Source organism: Lissotriton vulgaris, chromosome 4_1 (genome assembly GCF_964263255.1).
Source record: "Lissotriton vulgaris chromosome 4_1, aLisVul1.2, whole genome shotgun sequence".
Lineage (NCBI taxonomy): Eukaryota > Metazoa > Chordata > Amphibia > Caudata > Salamandridae > Lissotriton > Lissotriton vulgaris.
This window is the reverse complement of record NC_141691.1, coordinates 2,109,283,865-2,109,300,220: the sequence shown is the minus strand read 5'-3', so window position 1 is coordinate 2,109,300,220 and position 16,356 is coordinate 2,109,283,865. Positions and strand designations below refer to the sequence as shown.

Below are 16,356 nucleotides of genomic sequence, written 5' to 3'. Positions count from 1 at the left end.
TTCTCCCTACCACCAGTTATAACCATCAACTTGTCCGGCTAGTGCTGGCACACGAGAAATTGTATTAGCCCTGCCAATTTTTCATTTCGCCCAAACCACGGTATTTATAATTACTGATACAGCTATTGAGCTTATATCCTGCAATTTGTTTGACACACCATTGTTCCCACCTAGGACCTTGTACAATATACGATCCTTTCGGGACACCTCCAAAATAACGGAGGCTTTTCTCCCTTGCATCAAACAAGGAGGCCTCCTTCAGTACCCCAACGGGACCACGGCGAACCTCTGGCAACCTAATAAATAATTATTCCCAAAGTAATATCTCATGTATACCTATGCGGCGTCCAACAGTACTGGCCGTTTACAAAACAACGACGCTTCCTGGTTACTATGCCAACCAGCGTAGTCTGTTTTCGATTGCCTTCATGGTCACGTGATGCAGAAGTGTTTGTTAACACTCACCCATCCACTCGCGTACCACTCGTACGTGCAACACGGGAATTGAAGGAGCCTGCACATGTAGGAGTCAGACCCATGCCCATAGGTAAGGAAATCCCTCCTCACACCCGTACTAGTTTGAACCCACCAAAGAGCGTTTTTTACGTTCGGTTTCGAGCATTTTTTGATCGTAATAGTGACGATCCCATATGCCTCCTCTTTCCACAGCGACCCAGTCCTAACGGAGTTTCATCCCGTGTTCCGACCAGCACGCCCTACTACAGGTATTTATTTGCCGTGCCGTCATACAACTAGTAGTGTCACCCCACAATTAGGTTTAATTAATAGTTTAATTGATGACTTCCTAAGCACAAATTTTGTTTGTGTAGATTGTCAGCCCATGAGGTATCCCGGCCACCGGACTGAACTCAGTGAGCTCTGTCTCACCATGAAATTGACCACCGTAGGGATCGGTTATCAGGTAAATGTACATCATGATAACCCACAGCACAATTCCCATCCCTGTTAAGCCAGGCCCTGATTCGAACGCCACTGTTGTGTTTACATCTCTGCAGGAAAGATCCTACTAAGGACCGTTCTTTATCAGAACAATCCAGACGCTGGACCTAAGGTAATTTAGAAAGGTCACTGTATTACCACCTATGACCGCAAAACATCCCCGTGTATACACCTTTATTTTATTTTTTGAACTTGAGTCGCTAATATGATCAGATGCCAGTCTTCTGACTATTTCTACATTTAACCGACACTGACTTGATTTAGTGTTTGTCTGCTATCCTAATTCCCATGGTGGCTACCTTGGGACCCATCAATGTATGATGTAATTAACTTTTGTAACCCTGTGCAAATAGTTACCATTCGGTGATAATCCCATAATCCCATGTAAATTATCCCTTCCCTTAGGAACCGCCCACCTCCCATCCTTTCCTTGTCCTGCAGAAGACCCGCCATGTAAGGGGTAATATCCCTACAATGAGGGTCGAAACGTCGACTACCAGCCACAGCACATGATTGGAGTGTGACTAAGTACACCTGTCATTTTTGATGCTGCAATGATGTTTATTTTTGAGCTTCTAGATTAACTCTGTTTTGGCTCCCCTGTGAAGCCACTTTTTTCAATTGTTAGAAATAAATTACAATTGAATTGTTTGTCACTTGAACCTACCTACACCTTCCCAACACTGCACCCCCTCCTCCTTTCCCTTGTACAGTGGGCACTGTTATAATGCGTATCGATTATTTATATGCATATATGCAATAAAAAAAAAAAGACAGTGGAAAACGTATACACACTATTTTGAATAAACAATAGTGTTTCTTAAAGGATTTGTTTTAAGAAAATGTGTTAATGTTTAAGTAATTCCACTAGGTCTGGGACCACTTCCTATATAACACATAACTACCCAGGTCCCTTGACTACCGGGTTCACCTTCTTACTGTAATACTAGTGCTGTAATATTGGTCAAATCGCTTTGTGTCCTCTTCCTACTAGAAAGAACGTGTTGGTGTAGAGTTGCAATTGCTCACATGGCGCTGGGCGCCACGCTTTCCCGTTTATTGTGCGGGTGTTCCCTGCGGTGCGAGCCCCCGCGTGCCGTCCTTCAGCCCGCGGTGTTCAAGTTTTCCCGGGCACACCTTGGGCCTATAATCGTTACCCCCGCCCCTGCGACTCTCCTCTCTAGCGGCGTGCCCCCTGGGCCGGGTTTCTCCTGGGGCAACAGTCTTGGCTCCTCCATCCTGGCTCTTCCGTCCTCGAGGGTCTACCGCATCATTATCATTAGGCTCCGTCTACGGTGGCCGCACATGCGGGCCCCGTGGGGGGCTCGGCTCGTATCTGAGTGTTTTGCTAGCCCCCCCCCCTCTTAACATATGCTATGTACAGTGCGCACTGCCCCATGTACTCGGTGGTAGGTACGGGGCATGGTTTGGCCTCAATTTTGGGGCCCAGTGGCTTAGGCGTGCGTGGGGCCCGTAGGGTAATGGCCGACCCGCCCCCATCATCTAATAATTTCATGCTGGGGGTTATTTATGAGTGGGCTACCCCTTGGTCTAGGCCCGTTCCCTTGTTCTCCCCTACACGACAGGATTGCTCCGTGTGCACCATCTCGGCGGCATGGATGCTAGGGCATACTTTCAGTGGCGTCATGTGCTTTAGTCAGGGGTTTCCTTCGGATGAGTCCGGCTTCTTAGGGGGTCGCGCGTGGCGCGTATGGGATGTGGTGCTCTACGGCGGGGTACCTTGTGAACGTCGGGGCTGATGTAGCGCTGTTCAAGAATCATAGTTGCTAATGTATTCCTTTGTGGTACCGCAGGGTGGGTAAGAGACAGACATCCTGTCGTGCGCAGTGTCTCAGAGCACTCGCAAGGGCCAGACTAATGCTTTCTGTGAGCGAATTGCTATGTGGGCGGCCATATTGGTGAGTGGGGCCGCCATGTTTGTGTTGTCACAGGCCGTGTAGCGGCGAGTAATTTATTTTGGGCGCCATGCTGGCAGGCCCCAAAGGCCCCTTTGTGTTGCAGGTCGCCCTCATGCCCCCCGTGTGCCGAACAATCATCGAGTGGACTCGGTATCCGTCGCTCTGTTTTCCCGGGTGGTTGGGGCGGCTGCGTGTGGGGATTGCCTTGTTTAAATTGCATGCCGATTAGCGGCGAAGTTAATAGCTTTGCGCTAGGTGACCCCGGGCCCCAGATTTGCCGGTTGGGGCTTCAAGGTCCACACCTTCTCGCTCCCATGATTGCATCGGCGGTATTCAGGGATCAGGCGGGATTGCAAGCTGTTCTACGGGGCTCAGGTGGTTCGACTGCCGGGCCGCGCTTGAGCGCAATCTCAGCCGGAGCCTTGTTTACTGGCCCGCCATCACGGGGAGGGGGGCGGGCCTAATCGCAATGCCTGTCTTTCTCATAGTCGGGTTTGCGGTTCGAGTATCGGCATTGTCGCAGTTCCGCATGTTTTCTTAGGAAATCAATTTACATCTGCTTTCCAACAAAGCGATGTTGGGCTGAAATAGAGCGCAAGTTATGAAAGCCGGTATGCTTTGTCGCTGCTCCTGCTACCACGGTACCAGAGACAGCGTGTGGGGCCTCTTTTGCTAACCGTACCTTTTCTTCCATGCTGCAGGCTAAATCCCCCCCTGCCCCCTTTCAACCCCTCTTTCCGTGGAGAGCGCTTTTCTGTGACGCCCGGTGTCGTCAACCTCAGCAACGGAGGTTTAGTCCCCTTGCTGCAGATGGACAGGGCCCCGCGCCAGCGACGTGCATGGACTAGGCGCTCTTGTTAGCGGTCAAGGATAGGAACTTCACCTAGTTCTGGCGGGTGGCATTTCGTTCAATATCCGCCCGCTGGTAGCGGGAAAATGTTGACATTGGTATGCCAGATCGTAGTTGGTTAGCATGCCTTTTGCCCTACTGATTTGCGGTAGTTGCGGGCAGTTCCTATAGGGTGGCACTTGTCCTTCCTGGTGCGGGTCAGAATTTTACGCTACACCTTGCGCAATATAGGCTTCCAGGCAGGGGCGAGGGCATTCGGGTGATGTCCACCTCCCTGCTGATTGACTGCCGTTAGCCTAGGTGGCCCTTGAGGCCCCTGTTCTTTTCCGTGTTCCTTACTTTAGCCTCTTTCCTGCGTTACCGGGAATCTTTCCCGGGATCTTTTGACCTGCTGCGTCGAATGGTGTATAGGGCTATGCCTCCCAGCAGGCTAGATGCGTTCAATTATACAGTAAGGCAGTATGCAAGTGTACAGTGCTGTATGAGTCGATTTATACAGTGTAGTGGGGCTAGTAGCAACTCCAGTGCGCCTTCTGCCCCCACACTGAGTCATGTAGGTGGCAGAGCACTTCACATTAGGAACAGTATGGACACAGGAGGAGAAACTTACTAGAGTACAGTTACAAGCTGTCTTTCAAGAAAAGAGTGGTGTGTGCATGTTACACAATCGTACCAATCTCTGGCGCGAACATTGCGCTAGGGGTCAGAGCGACGCATAGAAGAACGATTTTCTATTAATACAAGCCATGGTTTATGCTTCCATCATGCTGCGGTTTAGTTAAAAAGCAAAAATGGGGTAGACCCAGTATCCCTATGAACCTGGGCAATTAAGTTATATTCAAAAACAGTTGGTTCATTGGGGAACACAAAATTACTTTTCTTATCTCATAAAGTTATGTAGATATTTGAAACACACATAGCAGAATCCAGAGACCATCTACGTATTTATGCACTATTTTATCAATTATAGTCATTCATAAACACTGGTCCCGTGGATAAGTTGCAAAAAAGGCTGTACACAAATAGTGAATAGTGCAAAAGTGACTTAAAGTGCTCAGTGCTTACGGCGCAAGGTGAATACTGTACAATTGTTATATACAATGGAAGAAAGGAAAAAACGTGTAGTCTATGCGTATTACACAATTATCACAATGTACACAGACGTACAGATGGTAGAATATGGAAAGCTGATTATGACAAACACTGAGGAGCAAAACAACAGAACGGAAAATATACAGACCCTAACAAATGAATCTGTAATAACTATGAGGGATAACCATATGGTACAAGAGCAGATTGAGCATATCAACATTATGGATATGGTACCAGAGCAGAATGAACGCATCAACACTGAGGATATGGTACCACTAGATCCGATCATAAACTTATCCAAGTATGTGCTGTCTTGTTCGGAGAGGAGTATCTTGGCGAAAGGACTCACCTTTGTACCAACAATAATACCTGACCCTTTTAAGATGCAAGTTGAGCTCCAGAGATTCTTCCGAAAGATCAGGTTAAAGTACTTTTTTACAAAAAACATCTATAGTCCAAGTAATGCAGCCACACATTTTAAGCCACCTTCTGAGTTTACACCAGCCACCTTTATGATGAGTGAGAGGATTCTCGCTTTTGAGAAAATTGTAATGGAAGAGGTGTCTCAGCTGCTGAGAGTGAAGAAATATATCCCCTATAATATCAGCAAAGATGAACGTATTGCCCTCAGAGATTTGAAATGCAATAAATCGATTGTCATTAAAGCAGCTGATAAGGGCGGAGCCCTAGTTGTGCAGAACAGGGAAGACTACGCCAAGGAAATCAAACAACAATTAGGAGTAACAGAAAGCTTTAGACGTATCCCTTATGATCCAATCAAGGAGATAATGACTCAGATAAAAAACATCACAGAGAATGCTATAAAGGAAGGATTACTGAGCAAAAAAGAATCTGATTTCCTACATCAAAAAGAACCAAGAACACCTACAATCTATACTTTACCAAAAGTCCACAAGCGATTGGAAAACCCTCCAGGACGACCGATCGTTTCGGGATGTGGTTCTATACTGGAGCCTCTCAATCAGTTTATTGACTACTTCTTACAGCCGTTTGTTATACTAACCAAATCATATGTGCGGGACAGCATGCACATTATTGAATTGCTCGAAGATTTTCCATTTGATCAAGAGAAGAACATACTAGTAACCCTGGATATATCTTCGTTGTACACCTCGATTCCTCAAGACAAAGCCATCCAGACAATGAAGGACGTTCTGGACCACAGAATAAGACCGCATTGGATACCCACATCATTCCTAATAGAATTGCTGGAGATATCGATGAAGAAAAATTACTTCATTTTTGAAAATCAATTTTATTTCCAATGCAAGGGGGTGGCGATGGGGGCTACCTATGCCCCCAGCCTGGCGAATATCTATATGGACCAGTATGAAGAGGAACATCTGTATTCAGATCTTAATCCATACCTCAATAACATCGAGGTATGGAAAAGATATATTGACGATGTCATTATGATCTGGAACGGAGATCAAGAATCACTCACAAACTTTTTCACATGGCTAAACCAGAGGAGTGAAGATATACAGTTTACAATATCAAGTAGCTCTGTCTCATTAAATTTCCTGGATCTAACCTTTACAGTCCATGAGGGGAAACTGTACTGTGACTTATATCGCAAGCCATCAAAACGTAATACCTTGCTAATGTATAAGTCCCACCACCCACGCAATCTACGGGATAATCTCCCAATCGGCCAATACCACCGTATACGGAGAAATTGTAGCCAGAGAAAGGACTTCTTTCGGGAAGCAGATTAACTGACAAGTCGCTTAAAAGAAAGAGGATATCCGTTGAACCTGCTGAAGCGTGCAAAGAAAAGGGCACGGTACAGTCCTAGGTCTTCCTTACTTGAAGTGAAAGAGAAGAAAGAAAATCCCGACAATATTGTGTGCGTTACCACCTATAACATCAAAAGCAATGAGGTGAAGAAGATCATATCCAAGTATTGGAATTTGGTGGCAGGATAATTGAATACCACAGAAAAACCAATTTTTGCCTTTAAGAGAGGAAGGAATGTGAGAGACGAAGTGGTACAAGCCTATCTGGAACCTGAAAAACAACCTGATCTTCGTACGATGTTGAATTTACCACCCATCATCGGGCATTTTAAATGCCATGCATGTAAGGCCTGTGAAGGCGGCACCTTTACTCACATGAATATAACATACAGGTTAAAGGACTTCAGTAACAGCAACAGTATGAACCTCATTTATGCAATAATGTGCCCATGTGACAAACTATATGTAGGTCAAACTACACAGAAAATAAAGACACGCATCCTACAGCACATGAGCTGCGTAAAGTGCAAGACACAGGGGGCACCACTTGTAGAACATTTTAACCTCCATAACCATACACCACAGGAGATAAAATGGTGTGTATTAGAAAAAGTACACACCAACCCAAGGGGTGGGTTCATCACACACTCTTTGAAGTACAAGGAGTGCCGTTGGATACATATGCTAGATTCTGTGAGGAATGGTCTGAACGAAATTGAGGAAACCAACAGACAAATGGGACAGTTGTAGAATATAATAAGGCCATCTTGTAGCTCCCATATACTGTGATGTATCTGTAATATGTGGCTATCCGCAGGGACACTAGATAGACTGTGGCACTTATATGACAGTTTGAGTAAAATGAAGTGCTTGGAAACCCTTGTGTAAATGATGCATCTTGAAAATGATATGTTGTATTTAAATGCATATGATAGGTATTCCACTGTAATCCCTAAAAAACATTGTAATAGCATAATACTTCAATATAACCTGTAAAGTCATTGTCGAATGATACATGCCATGGTATACCACATCCATTGTGGATTGTATGACATGTTTATTATCATAATTTTTGTGATGAATCACATGAAAACTGATTTCTCAATCACACTAATTTCATTGAGATTGGTTTTCATACTCACGACTGACTACAAAATGTATTGTCATCACCAGCCAATCAATGGCTTACCTAGGTCCAATCTAATACTCAATTGGGTTTATGTTTTTAAATAATGGAAATAGTACACAAATGAGGATTTTTGCCCTCGTAGAAAGCGTCTGTTTCCCACCACAACAAGTCACAGGACGTGCACGCTGATGTTCGAACTGCCCTTGGCGCATGCGCAACAATTATGACCAATAGGACGCATCCCTTCTAGATAGCGTCCTTTTGCCATGGTAACTAGCAAGAGTGTGTGGTCGTGTACGCTCGGCATTTTGTGCGCATGCGTACCTGGTAGCGTCTGCCACCGGAAAGACGTTCTAAAAGAACGCAAGCCACGCAACCCGGAAGCTTGGAACAGTGCCGTGTTGGAAGAACCCTCTCCCCGGCGTGTAGTACCCTCCGATTTAATTCAATTGTGTAGACAAGGTAAGATCCCTCGCTCGCTGGCTATAACTAAGTAGACCGTGCGACTTCCCTTCCGGTTTCTAACGGATTTTAAACCCACCATTTATTCCTTCACAGTGTGGAATTAGTCGTCCCACTACCGGCAATCCCTTTGGAGAAACAAATCCTTTCGGGATCCTACTGGGAGGGTCATTCTTTCCTTACCCAGGTGAGCAGAAATGAAAAGGGTTCATTTAAACGGATGAACGAAAATTGGATTAGGGAAATAAGTAAATAAGTGCCCATTTCCTTTCCAGTTGCGATTCAAGTCCAGGGAGTTTAATCATTTCTACCACAGTCGGGCAGAAGTAATTACGCCGACAGGTAAGAAATAGAGTATACACGCCTCTTCATAAAGGATATATGACTCTTTAAGTATGAGATTACTAATTTAGGTTTCATACATTTCCTACTAGAGCAGAACAACACAGCTCTACGTGAATAAGAAGTTGAGAATTCACGTCTCATTGGGTACAACCAATATACCCACTCCCAGGTGAGCCGCATTTATAGGCACTGGTCTCTGTTGCATTTAGATTTAACATAGCAGACAGATTATAAATTAGATGCCCCCTCTTTTACAGATTGTCGTCCTAAATAGTGTTGAATCCTATTTTAACACTGAGGGTCGGTTGTGAATTCCAAGTCACCCCGACAGAACAGATTAATACAGTTCAATCCACACCTCAACCCAGCGTGGTTAAATGAAGGTGAGTGATAATTTGGGCATTTAAGTAGGTAGCCCAAAACTGTCCCTCGCAGAATCCACTTTTAAACAAACCATCTTTTTAAATTCCCTAGGCTGTTTTGCTATCCGCCACAGTCCTGATGAAGACCCGTTTTTGACTTCACATGCTTGCTAGTTAAGGGTCGAAACGTCGACGATCAAGTGGATTATGTGCATACATATCATGTACCATTACTGATTAATACTGTGTACATTGTGATAATTGTGTAATACGCATAGACCACACGTTTTTTCCTTCTTCCATTGTATATAACAATTGTACAGTATTCACCTTGCGCCGTAAGCACAGAGCACTTTAAGTCACTTTTGCACTATTCACTATTTGTGTACAGCCTTTTTTGCAACTTATCTACGAGACTAGTGTTTATGAATGACTATAATTGATAAAATAGTGCATAAATACGTAGATGGTCTCTGGATTCTGCTATGTGTGTTTCAAATATCTACATAACTTTATGAGATAAGAAAAGTAATTTTGTGTTCCCCAATCCATCATGCTGCGGGGCAGAAGTTGTAGCTTTGTCTAGGTTAAGTGTTATATAGCGCGGCCTTTGCCCATAGGTATCAGAGCGCATTACAGAGGAGCAGTTTCACTGCAGGGCCCCTGGGTTAAGAATTCAATATGAGTCAGAAACGTCTACAGTTATTAGGAAAGGAGGTGAGTGGGAGAGTTTGATTACACAAGCTTGATCTGCCATATGGTTTGGGTACACCTGATTGGAAGTGCCTCAGTGAGTTTGAGGCAACCAGGCTAGCAGCTGGTCGACACTGCCTGATAGTTGGTACATATTCTGGGTGCCTGCCGATAAATTAAGGTGATATGTTCTGTCTGCTTATGGGGTTTTTAGTACCTGCTTTTGAGGTGTGGTACACCAGGCCATCAGCTAGTGTACTCGGCATAGGGCGGTTAATGAGTACGTGTGTCTGGGTGCCCCTGTCAAGACGTGTGATACATCAGGCAATGCAGCAAGCTAGTACTGTTTGAGGTGACAAATGTGTATATATAACTGTGTGCCCATATTAGAGATCTGTGTTGGTCCAGACAAATAGGAAGCAAACCATGCATGAGGTGATCAGTAGGGACAGGTGTCCGGGGATACTGTTCTGGGTCTCATGTGATACACCAGACAAGCAAATGCTACTGCATAGTGTGGACAATAGGTACACACAACCGTTTGCTGGTTTACAGGAAATGTGCAGTGTTTTAGGCCACCAGCTTACAGATACTGTATGTTGTGGCTAGAATATTCATGGGTTCGAGTGCTCACCTTTAAGGGGCCTTTTCTGGAGCAAGCCGTCCACTACATGATATGTGTATTCAGGTGTGCGAGGCATGTTGTCAGAGATGTGCGACGCACCTAGCCCTGCATGCGGTGGTCGGAGGGCGTGTTTTTGAGGGGCAGGTAAATGAGTGGCCATGCAGAGGAATGGCATGGAACAGACACGGTGTGAGGGGCGCGCTGCGTATGTGTGAATCAGCCCCTGTCACCCGCAGGTGAGGTGCCGAGCAAGAGGTCATGGGTGCACAGCGGAATTATGAATGACTGCTCGGTCCAGGAGAGGCGCGTAATTGTGCGCTCAGTATACATGTATTTGATGGACGCCTGCTCTGGTAGGTTTGTAAGGCTAATTTTGAGTGCTTCTGGACTCCACCTACCTTTAACTCAAAACAAGATAGTGGGACTGTCAGAACAGAAGTACGTAGACCACAACACTGTGGACTCAGTGGCTAAAGGTGTTAATTTACAGTCACTTTTCATTTATTTCGCGGCTTTTGGGTATGTTCTAATACTGTAGTGCAGGCATTCCATAGAATTGCACGTCAAAGTGTGTTAGGGGGAGCCCCGAGCCACGTTGTGACTCTTTAATGGCAGTGTGGAATTTATACTGGCACCTGAATATCATGCATATTTATACTGGCACCTGAATATCATGCATACTGCAGATCTGCTTCTGTGCTTTCTCCTGTGGCGCGCCATTGGGAGGGGCCCTCACTTTTAGGCATGATCTTACTGCATTGTCATGGCAAGCTAGGCCTGTAGGGGAGCCCGTCTAGGATGTGCCAAAATTTTGATATTTAGCAAATGCTAGATCTAGCCCTAAGCTAACAGGTTCTTATTAACCCCTGGCACATATTTATCTCCTAGGGCCTTAACCAAGAGGATAGTTGGTTCTTGAACAATGCCGGGAACTGCACCGTTAACTTAACTAGGAGAAGAAAAGGTCACATGACAATAGTCAAATCGCTCTTCCATAATACTGAATTTGTCTGTCTGTTCTTCCAAGGCCCTGGAATCTGGAAGGCAGCCTATCTGCTGTGCCATCAGTTCCTGAGGTATGTAGGGTCTACAGCCTGCTGTGTTACCCCCATTTCACGTACTAGTGGAGTTACTGTGTAACCACTGCCTGTGCCTGTACTTCCAATATACCTAAAGAAGTGGCCCCCTAGAAAACTCTCAATATTGTATTGTGCGAGAAGTGAAGTGACAGCTGTTAGGGAAACCCAGAATGTCTATCTGGTATCCCCCCCCCCCCCCTTTGTTCGTTTTCACCTTTCGGGTGGTGGCTGTGTACGATGGGCTCGAGCAGATTTCAGACACACAGCTTCTCTTAAGGGCTAATGTGGTTGGGATCCCCTGGTCTGCGTTGGAACAGCTTTGTGATGAACCTGAGTAACCTTTAGATTCCTCGTGCACCTCCCAAGGTGAGAAGTTCACCTGAGGTTTCATATCGCCAATGTTGGGAGCCCCTTGTTCCAGCTTATTATCCCTGATGGCGAGGGTCATAAGGCAACCTTTATAGATAAGCTATTCTGTGAGTAGCATGGTCTAAGCGGCCCCTGGCTACGTGGGGGCATGTGTTTCCAGCTGTACCTTTGCAATCCTGTATATAAAATGTAAGTCCACCACGCAAGTTATACTAAATCATGCTCCGCGCACTGGAATAGCCATCAGTACTTTGCTTGAATTAGTAGCGCTAGCGTATACTAAGCTCAGTAGTCAATTGAGTTTGAGTACTGCACCTCTGCAGAAGTCGTTCTTTACTGGGTGTAGTCTGCTGATGCTTTGCGTGTAGGTGTGTGTTGGGTCTCGGTGGCATGCGCTGGTTCTCCTATGGTATAGATTAGGGAGCGATAGCAGCAGGGGGGGCCCTCCGTATCTCTTGGGCCCTTTCCAACGGTATTACCTCGCACACGTGGGATAGTCTACACATTTGCTGTAGAGGGATTTCTTCCCGGGGATATATGCTGATCAGTTCAGAGGGGCTTTTGGTTCAGCGGGCGTGTCATGCGGCAGGTCGGGACCTTAAGGGGGAACTTGGTTTCAGTCCCAGCAATCCCGTGGTGGTGGTCCTAAGTTATCCTCACTGAAAAGCTATCTTAGAGGTAGCATGGCCTAAGCTGCCTCCAGTCTACAACCCGAGAGGGCAGGTGTGGCCTGCGGTTAATACCGTCAATTCTGTATTGACATATGTATGACTTCGCCCAAGTTATATAGTATAATATGTACTGATCCCTTCTTTGTCCCTGTGCTCCTTTGGGTATAGCAGCACAAGCGTTCATCGTTAAGCATACTTTCTCCATGTTATGCGGAGAATGGCGTCAAGCTATCTTAGAGGTAGCATGGCTTAAGCTGCCTCCAGTCTACAACCCGAGAGGGCAGGTGTGGCCTGCGGTTAATACCTGTCAATTCTGTATTGGCATATGTATGACATCGCCCAAGTTATATAGTATAATATGTACTGATCCCTTCTTTGTCCCTGTGCTCCTTTGGGTATAGCAGCACAAGCGTTCATCGTTAAGCATACTTTCTCCGTGTTATGCGGAGAACGGCGTTACACCAGTGGGGGTAACTTAACTGGGTGTGCCTGCTGACGCTTGTGGGGGAGGGTTGGTTTGAGTTTCGGGGCATGTGCTGTAACGCCTATTTTTCGATACAAAGCGCCTTCAGCAGTAGGGGCCCCCCGCTCATCACTTGTCATTTCCTGGTAGTATGACTTCTCAAACCGGGGAGGGTTACACTAAGGTTGTAACGGACAAAAAGACCCGGGGGTGTCTGCAGATTAGTGGCAGAGGGGCCTGGGCTTTCTTAGGCATGTAATGTTCATGCCAGGATCAGGTCACTGCGAGGTGGAAAGGGTCCACCGCTCTCCTGTCGTTCTGGTCTTTTTCCTTTGGACTGACAAGGTGCTCTGCAGAGCAAGGGTTGTAGGTTTTCCCTAGGAAGCAAGGTGGTGGGGGGGCCCGGACGGCAGCGGTGGCCGCCGGCCGGGCTGTGGCGGAGTTACTGGGAAATCCGGAAGCAGAGAGATGCAACACTGTAGTTCAGACGGCACATAGGGGTGCCAGAGCCTAACCTAGAACCTCATGGGAGGTCAAGGAACGCGTGTCGGCGCCCCAGTAGTCCTTCGGGCGGTTGTGGGCCTGAGCAACCGGGGGTTTGGCTAGATACGCCCCGCAAGGGGCGTGAGTAGTGTGATTACCATAATGGTGCAGCAGTTGGGTGGTTCGCCACTGTGTTGATTGGCTCATCAGGCGGGCAGGTGGCGAGAATGCGGCCTGCCCGTTGATCGCCCGTAAGATAACCCACCGTGATTACATAATGTTGTATGTAATAATAAACCTGCAGCAATTTTTCCCAATCTTAACACTTGTGCCTGTGTGTTATTTGCGGGATGTTGTGTAAGTGGGGCGGGGGGTTCCGGTTGCCCTGATTTGACTATGTGCCTGCCCGAGGCCACGCAGTGGCCATCAGGAGGGCGGACCCATAGTCTCGGAGGGCTGCCCCCCGTCTCTTACAGTGGTCAGCCACTCCTCCCCAGGGCAGGCGATGCCCAGTTGGAGGTGGGCGGGCCAGTGACGCGCGTCCGGGGTGGCAGGCAGGCAGAGGGCCAATATCCCCCCCTCTCGCCTTTGTTAGGCCTCTTTGCTGCTCCGGACGTCGCCTGCATTACTTCGGGGACACTCTTTTCCCTCCCTACCTCTAACCCAGAGTGTCAGCCAGGGGGGGAGCTCCCAACGGAGTTTTTAATGTGTTCCTTTTTTATTGCAGGCGGAGTTACTGGGCGATCCGGAAGCAGAGAGGTGCAACACTGTACTTCAGACGGCACATAGGGGTGCCAGAGCCTAACCTAAAACCTCATGGGAGGTCTAGGAACGCGTGTCGGCGCCCCAGTAGTCCTTTGGGCGGTTGTCCTGAACAACCAGGGGTTTGCCTAGATACGCCCCGCAAGGGGCGTGAGTAGTGTGATTACCATAATGGTGCAGCAGTTGGGTGGTTCGCCACTGTGCTGATTGGCTCATCAGGCGGGCAGGTGGCGAGATTGTGGCCTGCCCTTGGATCGCCCGTAAGATAACCCACCGTGATTACATAATGTTGTATGTAATAATAAACCTGCAGCAATTTTTCCCAATCTTAACACTTGTGTCTGTGTGTTATTTGCGGGATGTTGTGTAAGTGGGGCGGGGGGTTCCGGTTGCCCTGATGTGATTATAGACCATGGCAAATTCCTACCAATCCAAAGATGGTGGTACGCACAGGTGACGCTGGGCCGGATGACTCCTGGCATTACTATGCACCAAGGCATCTACAACAGCAAAGAGCCTTGAGGGAGACGACACAGAGGATCCATTGGATGCATGGCAGGACAGCTGTAGCCAGGTAAGACAGAACGTGGTGAGTGAGCTCGCGCAGTGCACCGCTCGTGCCGATTTTAAAATGAAAGGCAGCGGTTCAACTGCCATGGGGAAGTTAGAGGCAGAGGCGCAAATGTAAAGATTAAAAAGTACTGAAAGAATACATACATGACACCAACATGTCCTCCCCATATTTAATAAAAGTACCAGATGAATCGGTGTGTTGATCTTGACAACTCTAGGGTACCAATGGTTTGAAGTGGGAAAACAGAGTCGGTAGGGGTGGTGTGTTTCTTCAAAGTGGTGGCACGTCAGGTTGGCATTAAGGTAGGCAATCAAAAGCTGAGGGCATGCAGATGGATTAGATCTGGCATGACTGGGTGTAGCCAAAAGCCAGAAACAGCAAGTCATATCCTTTTTAAGGTTACAGCAAATCAAAGCAAGTCACTGGGACACTTGAAAGGGAAAACACAAGAAGATTAGAGCTGGATATGCCTCGGGGAAACTCCAGTTAAGGGAGGCACTCTCCCAAAGTAGCATGACAGGGACACCTCATACAAGGCAGCAGGACAGGCAAGTAGCAGGACAAGGAGGCAGAAAAAACACTATCCCAAAGTGGCAGGTCAGTCGAGGGAGCAGGAAAGTAGAGCAGGAACTGGCACATTAAGGTTGGAGAGACCAATGTAAAGGTCACTGGTGGGGTCAGGGGTGCCATTATGCTCTAAATCTGTAGCTTGTAGTTTCAAGAAGTTTATTACCTTGGATTTTTCTTCAGACTATACATTTCAGTAGACACACAGGTTTTTTTTCAGATCATCGCCAAAATGTAGTAATGAGAAGAAAGTCCAGGTAGTTTTCTCCATGTAGGTTTATTATAAGCAAGATGTTACAAGGTTGAGACACACCAGGATCAGCCTCCCTGCTGCTCAGCCTATCCACCAACTGACATTCTCACTCATCCAACATTCCACAGTCACCTCTCACACCGACATTCCACTCCACAGTCACACTGGCTGAGCAGCAGGTATAACAAAAATGCAATCTTCTCCTTGGCATTTGGTTCAAACGCAATCTTCCAATATCCACTGCTCATATCCAAGGTGCTCAAGCACCTTGCAGCACATAACGGATCCAAATGCTCAACTGCTCTTGGAATTATATGGGCATTGGTTTTCGTTACGCCATTGAGGACTCAGTAGTCCACACAGAACTACAAGTCAATAGACCTGTGCTTTGGTACTGGAACTACAGGACTAGACCAAGGATTACAAGACTCTCAATTACTCCCATGTCCAATAATATGGCAACTTTTGCCTTGGTGTATACCTGAGCCTGGTTAGACATTCTGTATATTCTGTCCTTTAGAGCAGACTGTCACCAGTGTTTATGTAATGCACAAAGACAGGTGTCAACCCTGCAGTCAGCAAGAAGAGGTTGGCAAACTGTCCCAATACCTCTCTACACTCTCTCTGCTGCTCAGGCATTACCTCAGGAGTTAACTGAACCTCTTCCACAGTGTCATTTCTCTTGTCATTATGCAGCAAGTCAGGAATAGGCTCAGTGTCACTGTCAACGTCCTTTACTATATACATCATATTCACTGTGTAATCTCTCAGTAGGTGGCTTCAGCCTGGTCGCATGGAACACGATCTTGGGCTCCCTTGTGGCATCTGTGTCCACCAAATTGTTAACATCAGAAATATTCTAAAGTACCTTGTATACTCCATCCTATTTCTCCTTAAAAGCCCTGTGACAAATAGGATTTAGCACCAGTGGCGTAACA

The 16,356-nt window shown here is 46.8% G+C and overlaps 1 long non-coding RNA gene across 1 annotated transcript; it reads left to right on the top strand.

The window, feature by feature from the left end:
• The first annotated feature begins 479 nt into the window (after positions 1-479).
• LOC147725139 (uncharacterized) lies at positions 480-14,354 on the top strand. Its single transcript, XR_015310128.1, has 5 exons — positions 480-547; positions 670-725; positions 831-922; positions 1,017-1,072; positions 13,990-14,354. It is a non-coding gene; the product is annotated as an uncharacterized LOC147725139 (long non-coding RNA).
• The last annotated feature ends 2,002 nt before the right edge of the window (positions 14,355-16,356 follow it).